Raw genomic sequence first — 13,874 nt, forward strand, 5'->3', positions numbered from 1 at the left:
GAAAGCAGTAATCGAGATGATGATGATCTCAGAAGGTGGCACTGATTTAGAGACAAAATGGGCAAGGACAAAGCCTTGTCCTTGCTGGCCATCTCCAGGACTCCCTGTGGGCTATATTTGGACTGCCTTTCAAGACACCGAACTCCAAGAGACCAGAAGGATGATAGGATTGTGTTCGCTTTAGGGCTGAAAAATTCTGACCTTCTTTAGAACCAATAAAAAGAGTAACCTTGAGGTCATTCATCCTATCTGCCTAGCACAGGTGTTGCAAGTACTTTTCCTGTATTATTATGTCAAACTGAAGTCTGGCAATCTCAGCAAGCAGGTGATCTGAGCAGTTTACTTCTCTTTTTTTTTGAAGAAGATGAACACCGGGTAGACCCTACTTTTTGACTTAGTGACCACAAAGCATGTTTTGGACATAAGACATAAACCTTAATGATTCCTGACCCTTGACTTCTTGACATACAAAGTCAACAGCTCTTTAGATTCCCTTTCTGTTATCTGCATCTATTTTTTTAAAGGTCAGTGCCTGCCATTTTTTCCTGCCTTGCCCCAGCACTATAATTTTAGTCCTTGCAACAACACTTTGTTAATATTTCTATATATTTCATATATTACATCTCATCAGCTCCTCAAAATACCATGCTGGAGATCTGATGCTCTGTGCGTGGCAAATGTTCCTTTGTGGAGCTTTTGATGTGATGTCAAGCCATGCTGCGGAGACATTATACTGTGGATCTTTGATACCACACACCATGACAGTGTCTTCTTCACAGCCGTCACAGCCACTGACTCAGGGTGTGCTGTTCATACTGTCAGTGCTCCTGGAAACGCAATGTACCTGGGGTGTGTTAGAATATGGTTGCGAAAAGACATACAGTGCCTGTGGTATAATCAGTAATCAACTGTGAATTTCTTAATCACTGCAAAGAAAATGATGCAATTTCATTAATTCTACCTTCACAACCCAGGAGAATATGTGCATAATTATTGATAATGACATAGGTCTGTGCACAGGACTGGGGCTGCTTATCCAGGGAAGTTGATCTTTTTCACCCAAATTTTGCAGGGTAAAATGTACTTCAGAAGGAAATTACAATTGCCTCAGTTAAAACCGGCAAGATTTGTTTTTATTTTTCCTTTTTCACTTCTCCATTACCATTGTAAAAATCAAGTTGCATAAGATCTGCTAACATGTCACTCATTCATAGAGTCTTCCGAGTCAGAGCGGTTGAAGCTGAGACGGCAACAAAAGTTGTTCTGTATAGTACTTTCATCTCTTCCCTTAGAACTTTAAATTGGGAATTACCTATCCCCAGGAAAAAGCAATTCGTTTTTATAAATACGTGACTGAAATACCTTGCAATACACAGAGCTCTCCAACAAGTGGCACTATTAAGACTATTCAAGTAACGAGATTGATATGCAAATGAGGTCTCAGAAAGGGATGTTGGGACATGTTTTACAATATTGGATTCCATTTAAAATCTTTTAAATTTACATATGAAGTATGATTGAAATAGATATTCATAATGCAGATACTCTGGAAAGTTTTGTGTTATCCATAAAGAAAACACTGAGAAGTAGGTCAAGTGCCATAAGCTCAACCAGGCAGTCCTCTCAAAAGTGATGAAGTCATGGTGGTGCAGAGAAGCCACCTAATTAAGAAATTAGTAAAGGTAACATGTAGCGAGGAAATCTGCCCACAGAGTCGAGCTCAAACCAGCTGTTCATGTGCGGGTCTCAGCTTTCCTCAAGGATAGCATTGTAGCATTCGCAACAAGCTATCCCTGAAGTATTCATGGGATAACTTCTAAATTGTATCTATTCACGTTTTTTCTACCTCATTTTGTTGTCGTTGCTTGACAAAGTTTGGCTGTACTTTAAGAAAAACTGTCCAGAAATAGTTACTTTTACACAAGATTTGAGGTGTGGAGCCAGTTGATTGCAATAGAGACAGGATCAGCCTGGATTTGTTGCTGGAATATAAGCAGCTTGGGAATAAGTTGGGAAGCAAATGAGTTTTAAAATGTAAGACACATGATATAAAAACACCATTTTTAAAGAGTAGGTTTCATTCTGTTGGTGCAATATTTCTCCTGCCTTTGAAAATCAACTCTTGTTGTTTTTTCCCAGTTTTCCGGTGTTATTTATATACAGATAGATAGACAGAGACCATAATAAAATCACAATCTGAATTATATAGAAGAATCAAGATCCTGTCTTCCATTATGAGCTGGTCAGAAAATTATTGATAGTATTTGTGTACCAGAAGCTGCATAGAGTTGTTGGGTGAGTTTTCACAAAGCCTGTGTGCCCAGTCTCTGCCTGGCTTTAGCTTCTTTCCATCTGTGCCAATCTCAGTCCAGCACAAGCAGGATCTGGTTCACACTAAAGTCACTGCAAATTTTATCACAGGGTAAACAGAATAATAATAATATCTGAAATAGATGCTTTCACTTCATGCTTCCTTTAAGCCAAATAGTAACATTCATTTTAAAATGTCGGCCAGTGAGATAAATGGCAATTATTGTGCCTTTCCGAAACATGTGGTATGGGCAGAGGCGTATCCAGAGTGCTTTGTTGAGTTTTCTATTTGGCTGGCTTTGACTACCTGGAGCGGTTATCTCCCACACTGTGTTGTAAATAACAGAATATGTGCACTTTGAATGCCGTGGCATAATGGGCACGTAGCGTGCTAACTAAAGCATTATAAATGCTGTAAGGCTTATTTTTATCTCTTCGTCCTTCTCAATATAGTATTTTTATCTCTCACGCCAATACAAAATTATTTTTGTGTCTCTAGGAAAAACAAGGCAATGAGGAGACTCAGTCTGCTAGCATTTAAACACATGACAAGTCCCCTTACACACTGTGGGACTTTTCACATGCTTAGCACCATATATGTCTGCAGAGCCAGAACTTAAATGGCACTGGTGAGCAAGGCTTTATATGAACATTGCTTGGAGAGGGAAAGTGAAGTTTATGTGTCAAATTCTCCAGTGGGGTGCTGTTCTGTAGCCATGTGTAGCTAGGAAAAGTAAAAGGGGTAAATGCTATTGAACTAAAGAGCTTTTTGCTTTGCACAACAAGACACCCGTGCAAAATGCAAGCCAGGGCTTCCAAAAAGTGACAATACATTTGTTGCTACATACAGACAGTTGATTTTGTGTTGGCATGCAGGATTTGCAGTTTTCCACAGTCTAGCAGGCTTTGAAAACACAGTTAGCCTGGTGGAGCTGCTGCAATTTCAGCGGAAGACATGAGTGAAATAACTTCATAGAAATTGTTCCTCTCTAAAAGATATGGAAAATAGTATACATCATCTGTCTGCAGTGAAAGGGGGAAACAGAGTATGAAAAGGTACACTAAAGACTGACATAAACACAGAAAAAACAACAAACATGCACATGTTAATGACTGAATGCGCACTTGTTAGCAGTAGGTCACCATCAATCTTTATTGACATTTACTGCAACCACAATTCTTTTTTCAAGACCATTGACCCAGGAAAATGTAACCCCCTTAGTTATCCAACACCCTTTAATTAGATGTCTCCAGAGACAATCTCACTCACAACCCCTATCGTGAATCATTTATTTTCTAAATTTCCTTTTTCTCAGCCACCCCACATCTTTATGTTTTTCTGTCCTAGCCCAACTTGAGCAACTTAGGCTTGCAGAATGCAGTTTATTAATGTACTAGTTCCCCTCACTGCATTTCATGTCTCATGGCATTTGGGTCTTGCTCGGAAGCCCTGAGAGCATCACGATGGTTTTCTGGAATCACAGCTTTCTACTTGGCAAAAGGCACCACAGCGCTAGGCCTCTGGGCGAGAAAGGGCTGGTAAACAAGCACCTTACACTTGTTGGGATAGGGCACAGCACGGCCCACCCTCTGGCGCCGGGAATGCTTGAGGGGATTTTGGTTTTGTTTTCAGGCTCCGGAGCACTTATCTATTCCTGTGACGTTCGGCAGGGCTGACTCATGACTGCTGGACGCTCGCGGTCAGCATTATAAGTAGGATGAGGTTTCTCTTTGGGGCGGAGCGCATTAAATACCACCACGACCATCGACACCCAGGCTGCGCCGGCAGCGAACTGTAACAGGGTGGGCATTCTTCACCATGCCCTTCACCTTCTAGTTCACGGCCAAGCCTGGCCAGGGTAGCGGGTCCCGGCCAAGACTTTGGCTCTGGAAGCAGCTGGTTCAAAGCAATCGCCATGTGATGAGCGTCTGGGTCGGGATTTTTTTCTCTTTCATTTGGGGGGGGGGAGGGTGCAGGTTTCTGACTGCAGAGAAATACTAATAAGAATTTCCGAAACAACAGCAGCAGCAACAACAAGAGCAAACCCCCCCCTCCCCAAACCTCCTCAGCCCTAACAGCCTTTTACCCCCACAACCCGGGCCCGCTCCACCCCGCCTCACGATCCCCCCCCCTTTTCCCCTTCCCAAAGCTGCAGCGAGAGGGGCGACCCCCGAAAGTTGCGCGGAGGCGAGGTGAGTGCGCCTGTTCCGCGGCTCGGCAGCCCCGCCGAGGAAGGGAAGGGGGAAGGCGGAGGGGAGGGGGGGGGTGTGAAGTTTTGGGGGAGGCTGTCCGGGAGTGTGGGGGGGCAGCGTGGCTTTCCTCCTCCTCCCCGAGCAGCTGTTAGGCGGGGGGCTGCACCCAGCTCCGGGGCAGCCGCGGGCTCTGCCGGAGGAACGCTCGCTGCTTATTCCTTCAAGTGGGAAACGCACACGTTGCGTAACGGCGAGTGCACGGCAGGCGCCCCAGCGCGCGTGTGTCCGCGTATGCTCCGCGCCGCCGGGCGGGCCGGGAGCTTCGGGGCAGCCCCTCCGCTAAAGGGCCGTCCCGCCACCGCTGCCGCCTTCCTCCGGCCCCGCCGCCACCTGCAGCGGCTCGGGGCAGGGGGACACCGCGTCGCGTCGCACCCCCGGGCGTGCACCGTGTTGTGTGTGTGTGTGTGTGCCCCCCACCCGCTGTGTCCCCCCAGCCCGGATTTTGTGGGTTCGGAGGGAGATGCGAACTCCGATAACAGTTTCTTGGATCATTAAAGCGTAGCGTGTAGGCAAGGCAGCGCGCCGCGAAGGCGCTGGCTGTCATGAAAAGACGCTAAGTGTGAAATCGTGCCTCTCCTTTTGTGGAGCGGGCTATTTTTGTAATGCGGCGGGGTGTCTTGCTTAAAACGCTTCGGTTATCGTGAGATCGTTGTGCCCTGCTCGCTGGGCCCCGGCAGCTCCGGAGTAAACCCCAGGTTTCATTCTTTATTAACAAACGCAAGACAGAGATGTCCTCTCATTAGAAATAGTCTTTAGGCTGTTGGAGAAAGATTGGCAAATTACTGTGTTGCTGTTTGCTCTAGTTGAAGCCGTGTCTGTGTTTTCGCGATTAAAGCCCATTTTTACAGACTTTGGAACTGTCGCTAAACTTGTGCATATTTTAATTTGGTATTCTGGGGCTCGAGCTAGAGACAAGTCGATGTTTTTCAGCCAGGGAATTGTCTGAGATTGTGCTGTAGATGGTGGAATGCTCTGCAGTTTAAAGAGGGTGGTGGTGCTTAGGTAAATTGACTTCTTCAGGTATGTAAATACTGAAATTTGAGATAATTGTATTTGATGAGATGAATGGAATAAAGCGATAAGGTTGTGTGTTAAGCTGTTGTCTATGGGGCTGTTGTAGCAACAGCCTCACACCAGCCTTACACCAGCCTTCTAGGTGCCTTTACATCTGACAGATAGAAATAAGATTCCACTTCAGATGTGGGCGCGTTCATTTAAAAGCCTGTGTTGCCTTTTGTATCGTCCCGCCCGCCCCCCTTTCACACCGGGATCTGGGCGCTTGTGCAGCAAGATGGATCGGCGTCGGACTTCCCTGCGGTGTGTCGAACCTGTGCTTTCAGCGTCGTTTCTCACATTTGACCCTCCAGCTTCAAAGGCTGTTCTGAAGGTCTCAGCAAGGAATGGAGGGAAGCCGTGACTAATTGTAAAAGTAGAGGATCGGAAAAGCAGGAACATGCGTCTAGTTTTCCTGCTGGTTTGCTCTCTGAACACTGGATGAGCCGTTCAGACAGATGTACACCAGTGCGCTGTGCTGTCAAGCACGAGACAAGAAAGGTCCCTAATGATTTTGGAGATTGTCAGGATATTTAAGAGATCTTTTACAGAAATGCTCTGCAGAAGCAGAGTGTGCATTGCTGGGCAACTCTTCTGCGTAATTTGCAGGTTAAACTAAAATTTCTGAAAACTGTTACAATTGCAAAGATTGGATGGGAAAGCTGCACACAGCAGATACACAATTGATGCACGTGCTGATGGATCCCAACTGGTTAATCATCAACAGTTGTTTATGCCCAGGTATCCTACGCAGGGAAACAGTGCTAGGACAGGTATTTCTAGTCCTTTTCTGACCCTGAGGCGCATCTGGAATGTCTGTTGGTATTAATGTCGTGCACGCTGGCAGGACACGCTGGTGATGTAGGTGGGACCTCTTCCTCGCCTTCCTTCTTTGCTTTCTGTCGTTCATTTTGCAGCAAGGAGACATCAGCTGTTTGCTCTTCTGTGCTGAGCGTGAAGGAAAGTTAAGAGATGGCACTCGAGTTGCCAGCCGAGAACATCGGTCCAAATCCCAGTGAACAGGCAGTGTTATAGACGTGATGCTTCTAATATGAGGAGACTCTGGTAAATCTTTGACATTGTAGAAGCCCTCAGAGGCTCGTTGAAATGAATGAGTTTAATAAAATTTCGATACTGTACAGCAATCTCGCGTATCTCTTTCTGCATGTGCATAATTAACAACAAAGAGAGCTGAGACTAAAACCCTCCTTACATGATGTGTAGCGTGGAATATGTAACAGAAGTTGCTTGCCCTTCCTTATTTTAAAAGTTTCATTGCTTGATTTTCTGTTCTGATGTGCAATAGCAATTTTTTCTTAATAGGCTGCGGTGTGATTGCTGGTTAGTTATTTTCCTCAATTTTTTCCATAAAAATACCACCAGTATTTTTATATAAAAAAAAATCAGTTGCATTTTTTATTTTTTCATGAAATCCAAAAATAATAATAAAAAAGATGTTTTCTGATTGTGTGCCTGTGGCATTCTTTTTGGGTAGGACTTCACATATGCACAGATAAAGAGGCAACCTCTTAGAGCGTAGCTAAAAGACATTTATGGCACTAAGCAGAAAAATGAGATGTGTAACATTAATATATGTGAAGTAATCATTACAGTAGTAATGACATTTTTATGTAATAAACTGTTGATGTAAATTGAATAGCATTTTCTGTGTGATGTGAACAGTCTTTTGTGATTTTAATTTAGGTGGTATGAACACGGTTTATATATTCAAATCAAGATGTGCATGCCTTTTTAATCAAAGGATTGTTATCTGAATGGCTTCGTAGTTTACAAGTTGCATGAACATACCTGTAGTGTTTAACAGATCCTGACTTACATTTGCAGGAATGCATGCTTCTGTCTTTCATGTCTGGGTCTGAATTTTCAGCTCAGCTCATTTTGGGTGTAATGGTCTTATATTAGTTATTTCTGAGTTTAAACTCTTAGGGGAAATATACCAATGATTCCATTAATGTGTGGAAGAAAATCAGGATTTAAACTTACAGCTTTCATAAAAACTAGAGCTAGTCTTGCTGCTTCCAGCGTTTCTCCTGACTACAGGCGTTTGGGGAGAATGTAGAAGAGGGTCTTTCTGGTATTTCAGTTCTTCACTGATGTTTGAGTAGTTGCTTAAATGATTTTGCTATAGTAGCTGAGTGGGCAGTAGTTTTCTACCCCCAGTAACTCCCTGAGGTCTTCCAGAATAGTGCTCAAACTGCTTATTCAGCTTTTTGCAACAAATGGTCATCCTTCCTTTAAGTTCAGTCAGAAGATATTAACCTTGGCAGCTGCCTGAATATTACGCATCCATTTTGGCGCTTGTATGACGAAGGTGTAAAATTCATGAATATAGCCAGCTGAGTTGCAGTGAGTTCATTTTGCCTTTTAGTTGGGCAGGAACATCTTTGCTGTGTATTGAAAAGAGGACTGGTTACTGTGTTACTCTTTGACTGTGAATTACAATTTTAGAGCAGGGGAGCAGTGGAATGTATACAAATCCCTCCCTGGCTGTGACGGACTTGAGGCCCCTGAGTTAGCTAGAACTAATAGTATTGATTGAAGAGCAGCCATATGTTCAGAACAGGTAAACAAAAAGGAACTGGGGAATACGTCTGGGAGAACCTTTATGCTCAAAGTTTATGTGTATGGCAGTAACTTTGATCTGTCAAAAATCGGTCTTGAAAACTCTTCTGCTTGATTGTATTGATCTTTATGCAGAAAGAGCCCCAGCAACAACCTGAAGAACACCAGCTGTGCTGCACTGGCATCTCAGCGGATCGATAGATTTGTCCCTTTTTAGTGTGAAACAGGTTGCTTCCAAAGGCTCCTGATGTTGCAGGGGCTGAACTGCAGCTCTTGGGTGGTTGAGGGGGCTGCCAGGTGTGCAGCCTCTTCATGTATAACCCCTCACCCCTTTGTGATCTACTCTGCCTTTGCTCCCCCTTGGCTGTTTACACCTAATCATGCAGACCTGCCCTCAGAGCACATTGACACACTTTAGATTGAGTGTCTCAAAGAGGAGAAGCAGGAGGAGGTGGTGGTGGTGGTCAAGAGGCACTGGGACCTGAGGTATGCCGTTTTCTTCTTCTTAATGTGAACCGTGACCTGAAAGGGTTGGATCCTCCCAGATTTATTCCGGAGACCTATAATTTGCATACAACTTTCTCTGCTTTTGTGTCAACTGAACAGATGCTTGAAAAGCTGTTAGAAATTAAAACCCTGGGAATTTCCAGTTTACCCCTAGTAGGAGTTTAAATGGAAGCTGGGAGCTTATTTCTTTTTTTTGTTTGTTTGGTTTTTTTTTCCCAAGCTTTGAAAACACTTATCTGGGCTGTGATGGGTAAATGGATAGGTTCAAGAAGAGTCTTCCACTAAAAAAACAGGAACTGTTTATTGCTTGTCACAGTGCTGGGCTTTTGGGCTGTAGAGCAGCAATTTTGTTTTTTGAAAAGGGGAAAAGCAGTTATGTCTGTTCAAATAAACAAAATGACCCCTGAGACTTAATCATAGGTACTGTTATAGCTGACATCCACTGAGGTTTTCTCTTTTCATTATTAGCGATCGCTTTAAAACCTAACCCTGAAGTAGGAAAACAGGAACTGTAGGTGTGGAGGTGTTGCTTTACCCCAATTTGCATGCAGCCTGTTTTTTATTTAGTGGGTAGGTGTGTTCAGTGTATGTGAGAGCAATTGAACATGTCAGCAGTTTCCTACAAGCTGCTCTTGCTGACTCACATGTCTGGTGCAGCTTGGAGCTACCCTTGCAATAAACTATCCACAATAGGAGGCGCAGGCAGAGAGACCATCAGTGCCGAGCTGTTGTTCAAAGGTTATTTTCAGTTCTTTGGTCACTGCTTTGCTGTGGTTTCCTTCCCCAGTAATATCAAAATACACTGTCATTTTGCCAGGCTGCTGTTCTGCTAGGCGGAGAGTGCGAAACAAATTCACTGCACCACTGCAGAGGTTGTGCTTGAAGCGTATCTAGATGCTATGGGTATTCAGCAGGAACAAACCTCTGGGGTTTAGTTTGTTTCTTGCTTTCTTTTTTTTGTGAATGGGATGTTACAAAAAAAAAGAATTCCCCTGAGCACTGTTCCTGATTTGGACGTGCCATGTCCAGCGTATGAATTATATCTTCCCTTGATGATTGCTAGCTGTACAGTCTTCTCCCCTCTGCCCCTTTCTATGGCAGAAATCTTTAAAGCCAGCAAGGCATTCCTATTAACAATCTAGTTTTAGGTATCTTTAATTCTCAGAATTTTGCAGTTTCTTTGGTCTGTTTTTCATCTCCCGTGTGGCAATATTGTTGGCCATTAGCATGAAAGGATGTCTTCATTTGCATGAAGATGATAACTTGCACTGTTGTACAACTGCTTCTTTATTTACAGATTCTGTTCTGATTACTCATAAGGATCCTAAAGCAATAGATTCTGCTGACTGATGATTTTTAACTGATCTTCTTGTGGTTTGTTTTCTTCCCTCCTTTGTTTTTACTTTCTTAGTCGATCACAAAAGCCTTTGCAGAAGCAGTGTGAATTATCCATCTGCAGTTCTGGATTTACTGTCACAGAATTTAGATTCGAAGTCGCCTTTTGCATATTTTTCTTTTTTTTGTGAAATGGAGTGAAAAATAAGCAGTCTCTAAAAGTGTGATAAACAAAATCAGCTGATATAAACCCAGCTTTAATAACAGTAAGGTGAGTTCTTGTCACTTGTTTTGGTTTTAGTCAACTACTTCTACCAGTAATGAATAGAAAACCACATTGAGATCCTTGTAACACATGAAGAAAATGGGTGTTCTTGGTTTCCGCCAATACAAATGACTCATCAGTATCAGTAGGGTTTCTACTTCTAATAATAAAACTGTGGAAGACCTTTAAAACATGTGGGTTTGGCCCCTACTCTTAGTGAAAGGTTGGAAAATATTACTTTGAGCTTTTTACTTTTAAAAAAACCCCAAAACATACAGCAAAATTTATGAAAACTTTAGTGATTTGCTGTGCAACAGTGAAAGATCTCATACCCGCCAAAAAGCCCTAATTGTACCCCTGCTGGCGGTGCTAAAATCTTCCCCTCTGCTGTCTCCTCATTGTTTGGTGTTTCACTGCAGTGAGTATTGCTGATGTTCAGTTTCAGTGTGTAAGATGCGCATCTGGAAAGTATAATCTATTTATGACAAGTTGGGGAAGACTTGGCACACTACCTTGTCTTGCTGAGCTGCTGTTCTTCCACTTTGTTAAAGAGAGGACAGTAAGATTGCTGAGTGACCTGTATTGCAGTCTGAGTTGGGGTCATAGGATATGGAAAGGAAAGTAAACAGAAAATAGGAGTTGGAGAATAAATGACAACTGCAGGATGTGTCTGTCAGTACCTAGGAGGAAATGCACATGTTCCAGTACTGAAAGTGATACAGAAAGTGATCTATTAAACTCTTTCTCTCTTTTTTTTTTTTTTTTTAAGTAATAGATTTCAAATACACTGTCGTCCTTTTAGCTATTTACCTATGCAGCTAAATGTAAAGAGTCTGTGTTCATTGCCCTGTGTTCAGGGCAGTGAAGCAACCCCTAGCACATACCGTGCTTTTTTTAAACTGTAATTTGTGGAGCGTGAGGTTACTTTGTTTTCATACAAGCAGGGCATGCCCTTCTATATCAAATAGGAGTATATCAAATTTTAATTCTTTTGTGTGAGGTATTTCACTTCTAATAGCAGTCCAATCAGTGTCTCCTGATCTGCTTCATTAATATATAGTGTTGCTGCCTCCTTTCAAGTTGCCTGTGTTAAAAGATTTAAAGACTATAAATGAGGCAGAGCTAGTCTTTTCTTCCCTGTTAAGACTGAAAATTCCAGCATTTATGAAATCTCTGTGTTTACTTTCTCTGTTGTTGCAATATTTATACTGGTAAGTTATTCCTTATGAGGATGTGATCGTTCTTTGCTTATTATTCTGTTTTAAAAGCAGAGTGTGCTTTTTTCAAAATCTACTCTGGGGCAGATCGTCAGTAAATCTAGAGATATCCCAGCTCCCTCTCTGTCAGCGGGCATCTTTTCCCATTAAATATTTAAATATATTTATGTAGTTAATTTGGACTGTGCTGAAATACTGTGGATGTGGTGTTAGTTTCTTGTATAACCAGACTGTGATGGAGAATCTTTGTCTTGTAGCTTCTTACTGGGAGAGGCGCACTAAAAATAGAGGCGTAGAAGCCTGTGGAGATATAACTTTGAAACATGTGAAAATCCAGTTGTTTGTTACATGGCAACATTAAGAGAGATTTTACTATTTTCAGATCTGTAGCAGTAAAAGGCCAATTTCCAACTTAAGGGATTCATTTATGGACAGTTCTTACTGAAGCTCACAAATAATAATCAGCACAGACTGCAAAATAGAGTGTCAGTGGTTATTCAGAGTTCAGGAGGACACAGGTTCAGTGCTCTGAGTTCAGCTTGTCTTCAGAAGATAATTGCCATTAGAAGTGTTCTGAGGTTGGGTCATGACAAATGAATAATGCATCTAAATCTCATCCATGTTGTGAGCTTTGCTGACTTGGAAATGGGACTGTTGTCCAGAGTCACCAAGGGCTGGGCCTGTGAAGAACGACGGACACTGTTGCTACTGAATTTTGAGCTTGTGGTTCATTCAGCTCTGCATCATCTCCTCTCCTTGCCTTGTACTTGCCATGGCACCTGTGTCATCTCACAGTGGGCCAGTCCTAAGAGCTAAATTGGCAGCAGGTTATTCATTGTGTGCACAGGGTTAGTTTTCTGCGGGTTGAGTTTACTGCAGGGTCTGGGAAGAACCTGGGTAACGAATCAAATTAAACCAAAATTTGTTTAAAGACCTAGAGCTGGCCATGGGACACCTAGCCCCTAAGGGGCAAATGGCCATCACAGCATCTTTCCCCATCTCCTGAAGGTCACTCTTGTTTTGCTTTTGCAGTGTGGTGGTACTACTAAAAACCAAATCAACCTGTACCCAGCCTAACCTGCAGTTTGGTCATAAGAGATTGCTGCCAGGGAGTGAGAGGTTCAGGCCCTTTAATTTTGGCTTGGGTTTGCAACAGACAATTGAAAGAAACGTTAGAGGAAAACAGAACTCAATCAAGCAAGTCTTCTACATTAGCAAAATGCAAAAGTGCTCTCTTTTGTAAACATTCAAATAACTGTGTTATTCTGACTTCATTCTGGTTGCTCCTGGCCTGATGTGACCTGGTGTGTCACCTGTCTCCCAGCTGTGATGAGCTCTTGTGTATAACCTAAGTTATAGCTGAGATGAACTGGTTGTGGAGAGTTTTTTTGAGCCAGGCGGCTGTGATCCTAGACCCTCAGGTTTTCCTTCCAATCTTTTATCACTCTGGGGATGATGGCAAGCATGGGCACTTAGAGCTGTTGAGTAATGGGTTCAGTGCATTTCACAGCGGCTTGCCTTTGCTTAGGTGAAGGATGGAGTCTAACCTATTGTAACTAGAGGGGCTGGTGCTGGGTGAACACAGGAGGTCCTGCTTGGCTGTGCGCTTGGACTTTGCTGAGCTGATTCAGCTCTCCAACCTAGCACACGTCAGTCTACCGTTTTCTTAGCCCTGGCTAATTTTCTAGACAATCTGAAGAGTAAGACCAGGGGTCTGAAGAGTAGCAGGGCTAAGGCAGGGTAGGTGGGGGAGCACTGGGGACGCAGAGCCTTTGGAAAGGGGCAAACACATCACTTTGAGCCGTAATGCATAGCTTCGCCCTTTGTGGCTGCTGGAGCCAGTTGGCTGTTGTTTAGAAGGAGGGATAGCGCTGCCACTGTTCTCCTGTGTTCTTGAGCAGCACAGCTGGTGATTTTATGCAAAGCTGAGTGCCTGCCATGTATATTGGGCGAACTTTTGGCCAGAATTTGACTAGCAGAAATCAGAGTGTCTGCAGGTTTTTCATTAGGTCCTGCTTTCAAGCTGAGAAACCTAAATTCTGCTTCACGTCAACTTCGGGTATCTGCTGTTCCTGAGGTACTTCTGTGTGCTGAACCTGTAACCTGCCAAATGCTTCTGACTCTACTTGGCGATTTAACTGCATTTTCAATCCCCTAATTTATTCCTGTAGCTGTTATTAAATATGTACTGAGGGGAGCTTCTTTTTACAGAAATCCAGATTAATTGATGGTGTGAAGTAATGGTGAGGCATGTCAGTGAGCTAAGCCCAGTGTAAAACTCATGGTAAACTGTAAAATCGTTGCGTAGTTTGCTGTAGCTGGAAGTTCACGGGCAGTGCAAATGTAAGCAC

The 13,874-nt window shown here is 43.2% G+C and overlaps 1 protein-coding gene across 3 annotated transcripts in view; it reads left to right on the forward strand.

The window, feature by feature from the left end:
• The first annotated feature begins 4,190 nt into the window (after positions 1 to 4,190).
• The window catches only part of BACH2 (BTB domain and CNC homolog 2), a 185,861-nt gene continuing 176,177 nt past the window's right edge, over positions 4,191 to 13,874 (forward strand). For 2 of the 3 annotated variants that reach the window (XM_057432095.1, XM_057432093.1), the window contains exon 1: positions 4,191 to 4,503. The gene's annotated coding sequence lies outside the window, so the exon portion shown is untranslated. The remainder of the gene's footprint in view (positions 4,504 to 13,874) is intronic. The other variant, XM_057432094.1, reaches the window with a different exon arrangement.

This window comes from Pezoporus wallicus, unplaced genomic scaffold, assembly GCF_028554395.1.
Source record: "Pezoporus wallicus isolate ANWC-B61680 ecotype Strahan unplaced genomic scaffold, APGP_CSIRO_Pwel_v1 contig_4847, whole genome shotgun sequence".
In the NCBI taxonomy this organism is placed as follows: Eukaryota; Metazoa; Chordata; class Aves; order Psittaciformes; family Psittacidae; genus Pezoporus; species Pezoporus wallicus.